At 40.8% G+C, this 18,751-nt stretch overlaps 2 non-coding genes across 2 annotated transcripts; both read right to left on the bottom strand.

Moving 5' to 3' along the window:
• Positions 1 to 13,013: 13,013 nt before the first annotated feature.
• Positions 13,014 to 13,119, bottom strand: LOC120259745. The gene has a single exon (XR_005536298.1). It is a non-coding gene; the product is annotated as a small nucleolar RNA R71 (small nucleolar RNA).
• Positions 13,120 to 17,249: 4,130 nt separating this feature from the next.
• LOC120259691 lies at positions 17,250 to 17,356 on the bottom strand. The gene has a single exon (XR_005536248.1). It is a non-coding gene; the product is annotated as a small nucleolar RNA R71 (small nucleolar RNA).
• Between the last annotated feature and the right edge of the window lie 1,395 nt (positions 17,357 to 18,751).

Consider the following 18,751-nt stretch of genomic DNA (forward strand, 5'->3'; position numbering starts at 1 on the left):
GATTACCTCTTGCAAGTGTATGGGATCACCAAGTATTACCCTATATATGACACAGGGGGTGTACTCCATGTGGTCAAGGAAGTATTATTACCCACTCTTGATCTGTTATCTTGCCTACAATTCTTAGTAAGATGAACAAATAAAATAAAATAAACTGACTAATCTATGGCCGGGCTACTAGCACACATAAATAAGTGAATAAGTGACTATCAAGAATGAGAAGGGGTGTTCAGACAAGGAATCCGCCCAGGGTTGTCATTAAGGCCAAAACAAGGATGGTTTAAAGATGTAATGACGGTAATTAAGACCTAGAGATCTCTTAGATTGGTTAATACTTAATCTCTTACCGGTTAACCCCTAATCCCATACGAATGGTGATCGGAATCTCTTCCGGATCAACCCTCCTATTATTGCAATGAGTTCAAGGAAATCTCTAAATAGGAGTAAACCTACTATCTTCAGCTTAAACCTAGCATTAGAGGGCTATGAACACTAGATATCTTGGCGTGTAGGCACAAGTATCCCCTTTCAATCTATGTATGACCTAGTATAAGTATGCTGTCACATCGATAATTACAATAAAAAAATAAACTATGAATTTCTCTATTTGTAGCTTAAGACATGCAAAGCATAATAGATTGAACCTTACACAATTATCAAATGAAATAATAACAACATCCAAGGTTTTTACACAAGATAAACCTGAGGTTTCATCCAAATCCAAACACCACAATAAGTTGATCTCTCAAGATGAGGGATACTTACACAAAATACAATGAAAATAAATACAATAGAAGCAAGAAAACTCCCTCTATGATCTCAATCTCCTTGATGGGATGAAGCTTGGAATGGTTTGCAATGGTGGCTTAGAACTTCACTTCAACTCATTCTTCTTTGCTCCTCTGCCTCTTGGAGATGATGTGTGCTTGTTTCCCACAAGGATCACTGCTAAAAGATGGCCAAAAGGCCTCAATAACGTTTGGTGGTGATGGCCCAAAAGGCCAAGAAGAAGCCCTTTTATAATACCACAAATCGATGTATATCGGGGTCCATGCGGGCTTCATGCGGCCTTCATATAGCTTGTATAGAGGCCACATGAGCTAGGCAAAACCCTCTAACACACCCATTGCATGTATGGACCGCAAGTACAGGGTTCTCAAAGTAATAAAGTACCCTGGTGAGTGGGTAGTTATATCCACAGGGAATATTACTCAGAAACACAAGAACTACTATTGAACTATAGTGAAAATGATTGAGGAGTTATGTGAATAATATCAATGTTAATAAAATGAAAGAAAAGAATAGAAGCGCAATAGGGATAAGGAGAGGTAATTGATAGAGAGATGGTGCATCCAGATATTGCTCATTGTAAGACTATTATTTCAAGTGAAAGACTTATCATTATGCCTCTTAATTGATGCTTAATGAGTCATGGACATCCAAAGACACACTATGCCAAACCTAAGGTCAGCCGTGACTAACCCTATACTATGTCCCAGCGGAAAGTGATACTCTCGACGCCTCACACTATGTGGGGTTGCATGAAGCTCTAGGGACTCCAAGTGGTAAACCCTATTCACTAAAATAGATCTAACCCTTTGGTCCAGTTAAAAGAACCCTATTCACTAAAATAGATCTAACACTTCACTCTTATACTCTCGACGCCTCACTCTATGATAACCGGAAAGAACTCTTGGAACGTGGAGGTAGGATAAACCATATCAGAAGGGAAAGGGGGTGTTCTGCTACCTCTCGATTCACCCTCTCAACCCTCTCCAACCTTGCTTTATCTAATCCTAATGGAGTGTCACTCATCTACAAGGATTATCAAGACAGATTCACAACCCTAGTGTCACTCTAAGGGAAAATCAATACAACAAGCATCCAAGGATGGAACTCAATTAAAACATCAAATTAAAGAAGCATAACAAGAGTCAATGAAACAATGTCATCCTAGGGCTTACAAGTCCAAGCACCCACTAGGGATTTAGCTTTCCATAGAGCAATACATAATCAATAATGAAATCGAAAGTAAAAGCATGCAATCCATAAGTAAAATCCCCTTGTAGTCCGTATCGATGGTCTTCCGGAGCCACCTCATCTTCTCCAAGGGTTCCCTTCTCAAGCCTAGGGCACACCTTACCGAATCGATGCCGACGAAAGCTCCCCCAATAACTCTCCCCTAAAGAACGCCACATCAAAGGCCGTAGAACAACTCCAAAGACCTAGCCAAAGCCTCTCCAAACCCTAGCCATGAGTGCCTCTAAAGGTGGGCAAAAGATAGGGAAAAGATCTCTTTAGAATATTGATGTCACGGTATTTATAGGGGCTAGAATCGGGCATCCACACGGGTGTGTGGATTTCCAAAACCAGTTTCCTGCTAGCTGTAAATAGTAATTGCTATAGTATTTTACCAAAATGCTCCCGAATCCACTCTTTTCATCGAGGCCACATGAATGGGCACACATCCATGCGGTAGATCATGTTGAGTCTTTAATGAAACCACATTGACAAATCTCTTGCTAATATTGCAAAAGTCGGAACACATGAGTGTGATTGCCATTTTGGCCCTCCACTTTGTGTATCCGCTTGTGCACAATGGATGTCAACACACACCCACATGCCTTTGAGCACAACTTGTGTCTTTACATTTGTTTAATCCAAGAACTTCATCAACAAATGCATCCATGATCTACTTTTGGTTCCTTTCTTCCACAATTGTCTCCACAACCCTAAATGGACAAAAGAACACATATACACACGAATAAGAGTAAAATCTAAGAAATATAATGCTCAATGTAAGAAAAACATACTTCATATTACTTATACACAAGCACTTATCACTCTCTGTCCCAAAAAATCTCCAGTAGATACTGCATATGCTATAGTGAAATAACACATAGTAAATATGCTACAGTATTACAAAACTCGGTTTTCTTCTTTTTCCACCCTAATCATGTCCTCGTGTTTTCCGTGGCTTCTCTGTGCCCTACAAAGCAAATATCACATGATTAATCACAAAACAGACATCAATTCTTAATACAATACATGCTAAGTGTACAAAATATGTATGACAAAATACATACATTTAGACACTTATCAATGAGCTATGGTGAAGTTTTGATTAAGCAATTTGATCCATTTTGCTTCAAAGCACCCTCAAATTCAGTTCTTTTGTCCTAAAATAGCAATAAAGGTCGTGGTGAACAAAAGTATGAAATTTCATACTAATTAGGTGCTAAACATGTCAAATTTCATGTCGAATGCAGAGTAAATTTCATGCCGAATGCAGAGTAAATGATATAAAAAATATTAATTTTCTAGCATTTGTCAAATATCCCCACACTTAAGCATTTGCTTGTCCTTAAGGAAATAGAAAAGATACAATTATTAGACATGATAAGTTCTTGACCTTAGACAACAAAAGATGGAGTTTTAGTAGTACAAGGAAGCAATCAAATGCCAGGTAGGACGGACATGGCTCTACAAAGCATAGTCTACTCTATCGGGAAAAATACTTTTTGAAGTGTCGGTCTCCTAGTCCACTATCTTATAGTCTAGATTGTGTTACACAAACTTTTTATTGTTTTATTCAGCTTAAAAAAAGGCTTTTCATAACTCTTTATAGATGAATACTTTTTTTAAATAGTCAATAGCTTTCACACTTCCCGATAGGTAGCATTCTCTCCCACTAGGGCATACTTTTTATATCCGACTTGTTGGGAGTGACTACGCACTACAAAGACGGTAGCTCTTTCTGTTGCTAACACATTTGAACTAAACAAGAAAATGACTAACACTAATGCTACATCTCAACTCACCCTCTCATCCCTCTCCAATCTAGCATTGTCTAACCCTCATGGTGTGTCACTCATCCACAAAGGCTACCAAGATGTAGTCTCAACCCTAGTGTCACTCTAAGGGAGAAATCATTCAACAAGCATTCAAGATTGGAACTCAATTAAAGACATAAATTAAGGAAAGCATAATAAAAAGTCAATGAAACAATAACATCCTAGGGTTTACAAAATCCAAGTATCCACTAGGGGGTTTAGCTCTCCATAGAGCACAATACAATCAACAATGAAATCGAAAGTAAAAATAAGTGTTCCATAAGAAAACCCCCTCGGTATTTGTGTCGATGGTCTTGTGGAGTGGCCTCGTCCTCTCCAAAGGTCTCCTTGTCAAGCCTAGGGCACACCTCTCCGAATCAGTGCCTACGAAAGCTCCGCCAATAACTATCTTCCAAGAGAATCGTGGTGTCGAAGCCAGAGAACCACTCCAAAAGCCTTGCCAAAACCCATCTAAACCCTAGCCGCCGGCCTCTCAAAAGATGGGAAAAAGGATGTTGAAATCGGGCTGAATCGCAGCTTTAAAAGGGCTGGAATCGTGCATCCACACGGGCGTGGGGAATCTCCACACACCCGTGTTGATTCTCAGGAAATCTCATTTTAAACCGGATTGATAAACGCCTAAATGTATGTATTTTATATGTATTAATCTTGTATCTTTTGTGAATATGTTAACGAATTGATGCCCGCTTTTATGTCTAAATTGGTTATTTTTGGTGTTGCGGTCTTAAATGAGTCAAACAATGCTCAAAAAAATGCAAATCGGATGAATTCGACATCAAAAAGCGGCATTTTTGGGGGTCCCGACACTCGTAGCGGTATTATAGCGGGTCATTGTTCTTGCTCGCGGGCATTTGGTGGGAGTTTCACGGGCTCCATGCGCCCGCATGGATGCCCGTGAGGTTTGTCGGAAATTATCAAGGCTCGTGCATCGAGTGAAAAACATCGTAGTCGAGCAATCGTAGCACCGGCGGGGTTTTTTGGGCATTTTTCAGGAGCTTTCACGGGCTCCATGCGCCCGCATGGAGCCCGCATGGACTGACGGGGTATATAAGAAGCTGATTTCTTCTAGGGCAAGGGGAGTTTATTGGGGAGAGTTCTTCAAGCCGATTTTCACCAGTCTTTGAGAGGCAAGATTACATGTTTTGGAGAAGGGAAATCTATGGGAGAAGCTCGGATTTGGCTAAATCTTCATCGATCTCTTCTTTTGGAGTTTGTAGATCGACGTAGGGAAGCCGCCCTCCCATTGCAGGGCGTCCGTGGAAGCCTTTCCACCCTAGCTTGGCTTGTCTTCCTTCTTCCATTGTTTGAGGGAGTTTTTTTATTATGCCATTTGTAGTTGTTTGCATGGATTTGTTGCTTGGATTTGTTTGTATGGATGAGTAGACCCCAAGGTCACCGGATGCCGGTGAACCTTGGGGTGAACTTGTGTATTTGGATGATTTAAGTTTGTTTATTGCAATTGTTGTGTTTTTGAGATTCATTCTTGGTGCATTTGATGTGTTACTTACATGAGAACTCTGAAACCAACTGCTAGGTTGTACTTGGTAGCTTGACCATCGCCTCTTGTACTAGACACACCAAGTTTGAAGGGATTCATGTATGAATACGCCGTGACCATCGGGTATTCTGCACTCCCTCCACAATTAGGGGCTAGACCAAGTTGTGTTCCGGCTCTAATTAGGGATTTCCCCACTTGTTAATGCAATCGTATGAGGATTTGATCGGAAGAAATTCTGTGTCAATACTTATACCGGATTAGGGGTCAATGGTCGTGACCATCGGGTTGACCTAATCTAGGAAATCTCTAGGTCCAAACATTCAATTGCATGACATTCTTAGCATCCTGTGCACTTTAGTAGCCCCTAGGAATCCGCATCCGTGACCGTTCCTTTCCCCGATTTTATACCCTCTCCGTATTTTTAGTCTCCACTTGTAGTTATCTTATTTAAATTAATAGATTAGAGAAACCTTTCGAATCATGTCGGCTAGACAATAAGCGAAGAGGAAGTAAGGGTAGATCCTTGGGCCCAGGGAATACGACCCTCTCGTGCTCGCATGAGAGGTATTACTTGACGACTCCGTGCACTTGCGGATCGCACTCATCAGTAATCCAAGAACAACTGGGCGTTGCCTCCAAGCCACCGGTACTAGTCCCCTACAAGGTCCCGGTGGAGAAATCGCTCAATTTCAACACCTCACACCCCATATGACCGCAATAAGTTCTAGGGATACCTAAGAGTGAAACCGATTTCTAAAAATAGATCCAACCCTATTTCCTGAAGAAGGATCCCTAACCCCTACAAGGTCTCCGTGGAGAAATCTATTAATCTCACACTTCACACCAAATATGGTTGTATAGAGTCTAGGGAATACGGAGATAGGAAACACTCAATCGGAAGGGAAAGGGGACACTCCACTATCTCATGACTCACCTTCTCAGCCCTCTTTAACCTTGAAGTTCTAACTCAAATGGAGACCTCTCACATCAAAGTAACACATTATGCAATGTAGATCAATCACGAAGATCAACAACACATGCAAGCAATAAAATCACAAGGTTAAAAACTCAAATCAACTCGAATTAACTAGAAAAATAAAACAAATCAATACAAAAGAATAGATCCTAGGGTTCATATCCCCAAATACATACTAGTGTTTAGCCCTCCATGGGGCAAGTTATAAAACAATGATTAATATAATGAAAAACAACAAAAACCATAGAGAAAATCCCCTTGAATTCGTGATGATTAGCCTTGATGGATAGTTCAACATCTTGAAGGATTCTTCTCCAAAGCTAGGTCGCTGGTGGTTTCCCAAGTGCTATGACGGGGAAGGAAACTATCAAAGTTGGTGAGGAACATCCTCTAAATCAGCAAAGACCTCCTTTCTAAGCCTTAGCCGTCTCACCCCTCAAGAGTGGCACAGTAAATGTCAAAGAATAGGGCAAAATGGCAATTTATAAACATAAACCCATGCCTATCACGTGCCGCCACATGGCCATGTATATTTTCCAAGCACCCCCGTGGGCTACAGGAATTTCCACACGAGCACGTGAATAGTAATATTGCTACAGTGATGTTGCTACAATGTTTCGCTACGGTACTTTTCACAATTAAGCCTTGGGTGCTAAAATCACTTCAACGCTTCACTCCATTGTCTTTGCAACTAATCCCCAGCGGAAGGTCATCCCTTAGTCCGTTCACTCTACTATGACCGCAAAGAACTCAAGGAAATGGAGGTAGGATAAATCATGTCAAAGGGGAAAGGGGACGCTCCGCTATCTCTTGACTCACCTTCTCAACCCTCTCCAACCTAGTTTTGTCTAACTCTCGTGGTGTGTCACTCACTCATAATGGTTACCAAGGTGAACTCTCAACCCTAGTATCACTCTAAGGGAGCAGTCAATCAATGAAACATTCAAAATTGGAACTCAATTAAAACATCAATTAAGGAAAGCATAATAAAAGGTTTATTGATACAAATACATCCTAGGGTTCACAAATCCAAGTACACACTAGGGGATTTACCTCTCCATGGAGCTACTTACAATAAACAATGAAATCGAATGTAAAAACAAGTAATCTATAGAAAAACCCCCCTCGGTAGTCATGTCGATGGTCTTGTGGAATGGCCTCGTCTCCTCTGAAGGTCTCCTTCTCCGCTCCTAGGGCACACCTCGCCGGATCGGTGTCGATGAAAGCTCCCCCAATACCCTTCTTCCAAGTGGAGCGCGATGTCGAAGCAGTAGAACCTCTCCTAAACCCTTGCCAATACCTCTCAAAACCCTAGCCACCACCCTCTTGAAAGTTGGGGAAAAGATGGAGAAAAGAATACTTAAATCAGGCTGTAAATCATCTTTAAAAGGGCTGGAATCGGGCATCGACACGCCCCTGTTGGCGCCCCTGTGGATTTTTCATACGGGCGTGGGGAATTTTCAGACACCAGTGTGGACTCTCTGAAATTCAATTTCTCAGCCAGCTATGAACGGTACCTGCTGCAACAAATTGCTACAGTACCGGCCTGAAACACTCCCGAATCCATGTTTTCATCGAGATAATGTAAACGGGCACACGTTTACATCGTAGATCATTTTGCTTCTTCAATAAATGGCCTCATTGGTGAAACTCTTGCTATCAATGCACAAATCGGGGTACTCGATTATGACTGCTTTTGTGCCCTCCAAATCATTGTGCTAGCTTGAATATAAGTAGATTGGCACACATTCTCGCAACTTGAACCTGACTTATGTTTTCACGTTTGATTCTTCTCAAGATTTCCTCCAAATGTGTGCATTCAAGATCTACATTGGCTTCTTTCTTTAACATTCGGCTTCACAACCCTATATGCATGAAAGTAACACAAATGCACAAGTATTATCGCTAAAACTTGATAAAAGTAATGCTCAACATTAGGAAAGAATACTTCGCATTCTTATCACACAAGCACTTATCAGCCACATAGTCGGGCACACGATCATGTGGTAGGCTATAAGACTTTTTTTCATCAACGCATGATAAGTGCTTGTGTACTAAGAATAGGAAGTGTTCTTTTCTAATGATGAGCATTATTTTTATCTGGTTTTATCGCTAATGCGTGTGTCTTTGTGTTCTTTTGTGCATATAGGGTTGTGGAGCCAAATAGAGAAGAAAGGAGCCAAAGTAGATTGCAAATGCATTATGTTGATGGAATCTTGAAGTAGACACATGAGAAGACACAAGTTGTGCTCAAAGACATATGAGTTTGTGCCAACCTCCATTATGCTTGATGGAATATGTAAATTAGAGAGGCACAAAGGCAGTCACACTCATGTATTCTGACTTATGCAAGGCTAGCAAGATTCCCGTCAAATGTGTTTTTACTTGAAGATGCAATGCGATCTACAGCATAGACGTGTGGTTGTTTGTGTTGCCTCGATGAAAAGTGTAGATTTGGGAGTATTTTGACAGAGTATTGTAGCAGGCTACTGTACAAAGTTCTACAGATTCACACGGGCGTGTGGAAATTCCACACGCCCATGTGGATTCCCAATTCCAGCCCTATATAAAGCCATGATTCAGCCAGATTTCAGAATCCACTTTTACATCTTTTCTCTATCTTTTCCCCATCTTTTCCCCAACTTTGGAGAGGCTTGCTACTAGGGTTTAGATAAGCTTTGGCAAGGATTTTGGAGTGGTTCTACGGCCTTCGACACTGTGCTCCATCAGAAAATAGTTATTGGTGGAGCTTTCGTCGGCATCAATTCCGCGAGGTGTGCCCTAGGCTTGATGAGGGAACCTTTGAAGAGGCCTAGATTACTCCACAAAACCACCGAAATGAATACCAAGGGGTTTTACTCATTGATTGCATCTCTTTACTTTTGACTTCATTGTTGATTGTATTTTGCTCCATGGAGAGCTAAACCTTTAGTGGGTGCTTAGACTTGTAAACCCTAGGATGATATTGTTTCTTTCACCTTTTATTATGCTTTTCTTAATTCATGTTTTTAATTGAGTTCCAATTTTGAATGCTTGTTGTGTTGATTTTTCCTTAAAGTGACACTAGGGTGGAGAATCCATCTTGGTAATCCTTGTGGATGAGTAACACACCATGAGGGTTAGATCATGCTAGATTGGAGAGGGTTGAGAGGGTGAGTCGAGAGGTAATGGAGTGTCCCCTTTCCCCTGCGGTGTGATTTACCCTACCTCCACATTCCAAGAGTTCTTTGCGGTCATAATAGAGTGAAGTGCTAAGAGACGAACTCCGCTGGGGCTTAGTTGCGCGAGCAACAGAGTGAAGCGTTGAAGTAATCCTTAGTATTGGGGCTTAATTATGACTAGGGGTCTTTCGCCTGGACCAAAGGGTTAGATCTATATTATGGAATAGGTTTTATCACTTGGAATCACTAGAACCTAAAGCAATCTAGCACAATGTGAGGTGTCGACTCTGAGAGATTTCTACACGGAAGTATAGTATAGGGTTAGTCATGGTTGACCTTAAGTTTTGGGACCATATGTTTTAGGGTCTCCATGACTTATTAGACATCAGTTAGGAGGAATATCCGACTGCCCCACTTTCTAACGATTGCCTTTTCGCTCATTTTATTGCGCCTCTCTTTCTTATTTTCTTTAGTTCTTTTCATATTGATTTTGTTCACACCAATATCGATTCATACTCACGTTAGTTAAGTAGCAATCTTTGTGTTACTGGTCACTATTCCCTGTGGATTCCACTACCCACTCACCGGGGTATTATTACTTCGACTATCCCCTGCACTTGCGGGTCACACGCAAGGTGTGTGTAAACGCATCTTTGAAATGTCTTACAATCTTCACAAAGAGAAGGAACATGCAGATGTGATTGCCTTTGTACCTTTCCAACTAGTGAATTGGATTGAATCTCCTTGGAAGTTGGCACACATCTCCACATTCATGAACTCCTCTCATGTCTTGGTCTTTAATTTGAACAAGAACTACTGACATTGTGACTTTATAGCCTATCTTTGCTTCCTTTTTACTCTTGAAGGCATTCACAACCTAATTGCACAAAAGAACACCAAATACATAATATGACACATAAACCATGGTAAAAATGATGCTCAATACATGTAAAACATATATAAAAATATGTCTACTCAAGCACTTATCAGAGAGAGAGAGAGAGCCAAAAGAAGCATCTCAAACTTTAAATGATGAAGTTAGAGCTCTCTCGGCATTATTAAATAAGAACAAGGAAAAACTAGGTGTCTAACGGACAGCTTATGATCAATCTTATGGCAATAAGTCAATTATAGAGGACCTTGCGGGCATGCTTATATGATGTGTTCTCCACAAGTATATGGGTCGCACCAAAGTAATACATTGGTACCCCGTTAGAGGTAGGGTTATCGAACCTCAATGGCTGGACTTAAAGTACTAATCAAACTTCTGATGTTTAGTCTAACAAAGATTGGTAAAAGATTTAATTTAGAACTAATAGTGAAAGAGTGAATGATGGTAGAAACCGGGGGATTAGGATTGTGTTTTCAACTACAAGAGAGCAATACCCCAGGATGATCCCTATGATTTATAGCATGTTGACTTAATTATAATGGTTACCAGGTACATTCTATGATTTAAGTGTGTGCCCTAAAGCAATGTTCCATCTATGGTTCTCAAACAAACCAAGTTATGCTAAGATAACTCGATTACCAAGGCAGCTGTACAATTCAAGCCATCAAGATATGCAAACACAAGATTAAAAACAAGAAACTTGAAGAACTCACTAATTATTGACAATCAAGTAGTCAAGCATACAAAACCATGTAGTTCAATATCCGGGGCCACCATGGATGGTTAGCCCGTCATGGATTGGTACAACAAAGAAAACATAGATAAATAGCAAGAAAAAGAAGACATGGCTCCCTTCTACTGAAGATGATTGATAAGTGATTGTGTATTAGTAATACAAAGTATTATTCTCTTACATTAAGCATTACTTTTCTCAGATTTTATCTCTTATACATGTATATTTGTGTTATTTTGTGCATATAGGGTTATGGAGAAATAATGGAAGAAAGAGACAAAAGTAGATCATGGATGCACTATGTTGATAGAGTCTTGGAATGAACAAACGCGAAGAAACAAGTTGTGCTCAAAGACACGTGATTGTGTGCCAACCTCCATCGTGCTCAAATAAATACATGGTTCAGAGGGGCAGAAAGGCAGTCACATTCTCGTGTTCTGACTTGTGCAACACTAGCTAGACCTTCATCAATGTGACATTTATTGAAGATACAACGGGATCTACCGCATAGATGTGTGCCCGTTCAAGTGGCCTGGATGAAAAGTGTGGATTCGTGAGTATAGTGGCGGAATACTGTAGCACTTTCATGTAGTAAAGTATTGTAGTAAATTACTGTAGCAGTTGCTGTTCACAGACCACAAAAAATCAGTTTCCTTGCGATTAACACAGGCGTGTGGAAATTCCACATGCCTGTGTGGATGCTGGATTCTAGCCATATTTAAGTCATGATTTCAACTGTTTTGAGAGATCTTTTAGCCATCTTTTCCCCATCTTTGGGAAGGCTTTAGCAAGGTTTTTGGAGTGGTTCTATGGCCTTCAACATCACATTCCTTTGGAGTGGTTTTTGGAGTCATTCGGCGAGGTGTGCCCTAAGGTTGACGAGGGAACCCTTGGAGAAGATGAGGTTACTCCACAAGACCATTGATACGGACTACAAGAGGTTTTTACTTATGGATTGCATGATTTTATATTTGATTTCATTATTGATTGTATCTTGCTCCATGGAGAGCTAAACCGCTAGTGGGTGATTGGACTTGTAAACCCTAGAATGATTTTGTTTCATTGACATTTTATTTTGTTTTCTTAAATTTATGTTTTAATTGAGTTCCAATTTTGAATGTTTGTTGAAGTGATTTTCCCTTAGAGTAATACTAGGGTTGAGAATCCATCTTCGTAATCCTTGGGATGAGTGACACACCATGAGGGTTAGACAAAGCTAGATTGAAGAGGGTTGAGAGGGTGAGTAGAGAAGTAGCGGAACACCCTTTCCCTTCCAGTGTGATTATCCTACCTCTGTGTTCCAAGTGTTCTTTGCGGTCATAAATAGAGTGAAGTGGTAAGAGAGGAACTTCACTAGGGCTTAGTTACACAAGCAATAAAGTGAAGCATTGCAGTAATCCTTAGTGCCGGGTCTTAATTGAGAATAGGGGTCTTTCGGCTAGACCAAAATGTTAGATCTAGATTAGGGAATAGGGTTTATTACTTGGAGTCCTTAGAGCTTTAAGCAGCCTTGTACAGTGTGAGGTACTGAGATTGAGCGATTTCTCCACCGGGGCATAGTATAAGGTTCGTCACGGTTGACCTTATGTTTGGGACCGTGTCACAGCTCAAAATTTTGAGATCAAGCCAGGCTTCATCCAGATGTTATAGCAGTCAGCACAATTTAATGGTTTGGCTAATGAGGATCCAAACATTCATATAGAGAACTTCTTGGAGGTGTGCGACATGCTCAAGATTAATAGTGTTACGAATGATGCTATCAAGTTGAGGGCCTTCCCATTTTCCTTGAAAGGTAGAGCAAAGCAATGGCTACATTCATTACCTAGAGCATTGATCACTGCATGGGAGGAGATGGTAGAAGCTTTTCTTGCCCGATATTTCCCTCCCAGAAAATCTGTGAAGCTTAGGAATGAAATATCCTATTTTGTACAAATAGAATTGGAGTCTCTTTTGAGAGAGAGGATAGGTTCAAAGAGCTCCTGCGGAAATGTCCTCAATATGTCCTCGAGTGGATGATTATTCAGGCATTCTATAGTGGGTTGAACTAAAGCACAAAGCAGTTACTTGATGCTGCAGTAGGAGATAACTTAGGGAGCAAGATCCCTAAAGAAGCCCAATATTTCATTGAAGAAATGGTTATGAACAGTTATCAGTGGAATACAAGGGATTGAAAGAAGGTAGCCAGACTTCATAAGATTGATGCAGTTACCTCATTGGCGGCTAGGTTGAGTCATTGAGCAAGAAGTTAGATACTCTAACTTCTCCTAGAGTGGTGGCTATGAAAAGTTGCACTGGGTGTGGGGAACGGCATGCTTCATCTGATTGCTTGATTTCTATTGGTGGTATATCTTTGGTGGAACAAGTGGATTTTGTGGGTAATGCAATGAGAGGCCAAGGGAATCGAGTAACCCTACAATCCGGGGTGGAGGAGCCACCCGAATCTTTCTTGGAGTAATCAGGATCAACAGAACAATATGCCACCACCTGATTTCCAACAACAACAAGCCTCGAACATGGAGAATTAAGTTTTTAGGGTTGGAAAATTGGATGACCGACCTAGAGAAGGCCTTGACCAAGTTTATTCAATCGTCGGATACAAGATTTCAATCGGTTGAGGCCACACTTCGCAACTATACCACATCATTGCACAACTTGGAAAATCAAGTGGGCCAAATTGTAAAGTCACTCTCAGAAAGACCTCAAGGGAGTTTGCCTAGCAACACTGAGACAAACCCAAGAGAACATGTGAAGGCGATCACTTTGAGAATTGATTGTGAAATTGAGAGTAGGCTCCCTAGTAGGAAGACTAATGTTGAAGCACCTAAGGTCATGGAGGTTGAGGAGAGAGCCAACAAAGAGAAAGAGGTGGCACCGCCATCCTACAAGCCAAAAATCCCTTATCCTTCGGGATTGAAGAACCACCAAAATGATGAGCAATACAAGAAGTTTTTGGGTATATTCAATCAGTTGTACATCAATATCCCATTCGTAGAGGCATTATCTCAAATATCTCGCTATGCAAAATTTTTAAAGGACCTCTTGACAATAAGAGGAATTTGGAGGAGAGTACATATGTGATTCTAGATGCTTGATGTTCGGTGGTGTTGCAAAGGAATATGCAGAACAAGAAAAAATACCCCAGAAGCTTTATCATTCCATGCAACATTGGCAATTTGGGTGAAGAAAAGGCATTGGCAGATTCAGGGGCCAGCATTAACGTCATACCTAACACATTCTTCCAAAAGCTAGGCTTGGGAGAGCCTAGGCCCACTTGGATGACACTTCAATTGGCAAACCAAATGATTAGACATCTGAGGGGCATCGTTGAAGATATAATTGTGAAAGTTGACAAGTATATATTTCTTATTGATTTCATAGTGTTAGATGTTCTACAAATACTTGGAAGGCTATTCTTGTGCACTTCCAAGGTTTTTATTGACATGGACAGCGGGGAGTTGACTTTATGAGTTGGTGATGACAAGTTGACATACCGCCTCGCCGAAGCCATGCGACATTGTCTTGATTTTGATGATACTCTTTACTTTCTTTATGTTATTGATGAGTTAATTGATAAATATATGCAGGGAATGATGTGCCTGGATCCATATGAAGGGATACTAGATCAAGAAGTGGAGAACGAAGAAGTCTTATCACTTGGTCTAGAGATCAAGATGCAACCAACCCCGGGGATCATGAAGAGGATGATCTAAAAGATAAAGTGAGCAAGGAGACATCACAAGAAGTGCCCCAAGGCTAACAAGGATGTGCAAGCACGGAGTAAGGATAACTAACCCTTGTGTAGTAACAAGCTCGATAACTCTCCCTATACCTTCAAAAGATTATGTTCATCAAGCTTTCACGTTGTTGGTAAGAGGGAAACCTTCATTTATGAGCCCCCATGAGGGAAGGTCAGGTACGCCAAGCTTAGTGACATTAAATAAGTGCTTCTTGGGAGGCAACCCATGTCTTTACTGGTTTCCTAGGTTTTAGTTTAGTGTTTGCATAAATAAGACTTGAGTGTTGGTTTCTTGTTTTTTACATGCTTGATAAGTGCTTGCGTATTAGTAATACAAAGTATTCTTTTCTTACATTGAATATTGATTTTCTCAGATTTTATCGCTTATACATGTGTATTTGTGTTCTTTGTTGATGAAATCTTGGAGTGAACAAACACAAAGACACAAGTTGTGCTCAAAGACACGTGATTGTGTGCCAACCCCTATTGCGCTAAAGAAAAAACATGGTTTAGAGGGGCACAAAGGTAGTCACATTCGTGTGTTACAACTTGTATAAGGCTAACAAGATCTCCATCAATGTGACATTATTGAAGATGCAACACGATCTACCGCATGGATGTGTGCCCATTCATGTGGCCTCGATGAAGAGTTTAGATTCGGGAACATTTTAGAGAAGTGTTGTAGCAATTGACTACAGCAAAATAGTGTAGCAGTTATTGTTCACAGCTTGTAGAAAATTGAAGTTCCAAAAATTCACACAGGTGTGTGGAAATTCCACATGCTATTTCCATACACCTGTGTGGATGCCTGATTCCAGCCTATTTAAAGCCGCGCCTTATGACTTTTGGTGATCCTTATTTCCAACACTTTTTTTATCTCTTCCCCATCTTTGGAGGCGCTCGCGGCTATGGTTTGGAGAGGTTTCAGCAAAGCTTTTACAGTGGTTCTACGGCCTTCAAGACCGCATTCCTTCAGAAGATAGTTATTGGGGGAGCTTTCGTCGGCATCGATTCGTCGAGGTGTGCCCTAGGCTTGATGAGAGAACCTTTGAAGAAGACGAGGCTACTCCACTAGACCATTGACATGGACACCAAGGGGGTTTTACTTATGGATTGCATGTTTTTACTTTTGATTTAATTATTAATTGTATCTTGCTCCATATAGAGCTAAACCCCTAGTTGGTGCTTAGACTTGTAAACCCTAGGATGATTTTGTTTCATTGACCTTTTATTACATTTTCTTTAATTGATGTTTTAATTGAGTTCCAATCTTGAATGCTTGTTGGGTTGATTTTCCTTTAGAGTGACACTATGGTTGAGAATCAATCTTGGTAATCCTTGTGGATGAGTGACACACCTTGAGGGTTAGACAAAGCTAGGTTGGAGAGGGTTGAGACGGTGAGTAGAGAGCTAGCGGAATTTCCCCTTTCCCTTCCGGTGTGATTTATTCTACCTCCGTGTTCCAAGAGTTCTTTGCGGTCTTATAGAGTGAAGTGCTAAGAGAGAAACTCTGCTGGGGATTAGTTGTGCAAGAAACAGAGTAAAGCGTTGAAGTAATCTTTAGTGCTGGGGCTTAATTGTGACAAGGGGTCTTTCGCCTGGACCAAAGAGTTATATCTAGATTTGGGAATAGGGTTTATCACTTGTAGTCCCTAGAGCTTTAAGCAACCTTGCACTGTGTGAGGTGTTGAGATTGAGCGATTTCTCCACAGGGGCATAGTGTAGGGTTAGTCACAGTTGACCTTAGGTTTGTGGTCATGTGTTTAAGGATTTCCATGACTCATTAGACATTAGTTGGGAGACATAATGATTGGTCTTACACTTGAAGCAATAGTCCTAGGGTGAGCAATGTCGGGGTGCCCAACTTTCTATCGATTGCCTCTCCTCTCATTTTATTGCGTTTCTCTTTCTTGTTTTCTTTATTTCTTTTCTTTTCACATTGATATGTTCCCACCACTATTGATTCATCTTTACCATAGTTAAATAGCAAATCTTGTGTTTTTATCACTATTCCCTATGGATACGACTACCCACTCATTAGTGTACTTTTATTACTTCGACAACCCGTGCACTTGATCTACACATGCAAAAGGGGGTTGTCAAAATTTTGGCGCAGGTGCCAGGGAATAGGTATTTTGGAAACACTTTGCACTTTGCTGTTTTAGCTATTCATCACATATTTTATGTCACACTTTCTTATTTTTACATCATTCTGAAGTGTGTGACATGCTTAAGATTAATGGTGTTACGGATGATGCTATCAAGTTGAGAGCCTTTCCATTTTCCTTGAAAGGGAGAGCAAAGCAATGGCTATATTCATTGCCTAGAGCATCGATCACTACATGGGAGGAGATGGTAGAAGATTTTCTTGCCGATATTTTCATCCCAGAAAATCCGCTAACCTTACGAATGAAGTATCATCTTTTGTGCAAACAGAATTAGAGTCTCTATTTGAGATATGGGATAGGTTCAAGGAGCTCCTACAGAAATGTCCTCAATATCGGTTTCCTGAGTGGATGATCAATCAGACTTTCTATAATTGTTTAAACCCAAGCACAAAGCAGATACTTGATGCTACAGTAGGAGGTACCTTAGGAAGCAAGACCACCGATGAGGCTTGACATCTTATTGAAGAAATGGCTATGAATAGTTATCAATGGAATACAAAGACAAAAAGAAGGTAACTGGACTTCATGAAATTAATGTTGTTACCTCATTGGCGGCCCAGGTTAAGTCATTGAGTAAGAAGTTAGACACTCTAACTTCTCCTAGAATGGCGGCTATGATGAGTTGCACTAGATGTGGTGGAGGACATGCTCCATCCAATTGCCCGATTTCTATTGGTGGTACATCCTCCATGGAACAAGTGGATTTTGTAGGGAATACAATGAGAGGCTAAGGGAATCCATATAGCAACACCTACAATCCAGGTTGGTGGAGCTACCCAAACCTTTCTTGGAGTAATCAAGGGTAATAGAAGATGATGGAACTACCCGGTTTCCAATAATAACAACAAGCCCCAAACATGGAGAATCGAGCTTTAGATTTGGAGAACCGGATGACCGACCTAAAGAAGGCTTTGACCAAGTTCATTATATCATCAGATACAAGATTTCAATCGGTTGAAGCCACACTTCGCAACCACACCACTTCAATGCACAACTTGGAGAATCAAGTGGGCCAAATTGTGAAGTCACTCTCGGAAAGGCCTCAAGAGAGTTTGCATAGCAACACAGAGACAAAACCAAGAGAACATGTGAAGGCGATCACTTTGAGAAGTGGTCGTGAAGTTGAGGGTAGGCTCCCGAGTGAGAAGACCAATGTTGAAGCACCCGAGGTCGTGGAGGTTGAGGAGAGAACTAAAGGGAAGGAGGTGGAAACCCCATCTTACAAGGAAAGAATCCCTTATCCTTCGAGATTGAAGAACGATCAAAATGATGGGCAATACAAGAAGTTCTAGGGTCTATTCAAGCAGTTGCACATCAATACTCATTTATGGAGCCATTGTCTTAAATGCCTCCTTATGCAAAGTTTTTGAAGGACCTCTTGACCAACAAGAGGAAGTTGGAGGAGAGTGCATATGTGATTCTAGATGCTTCATGTTCGATGGTGTTGAAAATGAATATGCTGAACCAGAAGAAAGACACCATAAGCTTTATCATTCCATCCAACATTGGCAATTTGGGTGAAGAAAAGCATTGGCGGATTCAGGGGCTAGCATCAACATCATGTCTTACATATTCTTCTAGAAGCTAGGCTTGGGAGAGCCTAGGCCCACTTGGATGACACTTTAATTGGAAGACGGAATAGTTAGACATTTGAGGGGCATCTTTGAAGGCGTACTTGTGAAAGTTGACAAGTACATATTTCCTATGGAATTTGTACTGTTGGATGTTGATAA

Source organism: Dioscorea cayenensis, chromosome 4, assembly GCF_009730915.1.
Source record: "Dioscorea cayenensis subsp. rotundata cultivar TDr96_F1 chromosome 4, TDr96_F1_v2_PseudoChromosome.rev07_lg8_w22 25.fasta, whole genome shotgun sequence".
NCBI classification, from domain to species: Eukaryota; Viridiplantae; Streptophyta; class Magnoliopsida; order Dioscoreales; family Dioscoreaceae; genus Dioscorea; species Dioscorea cayenensis.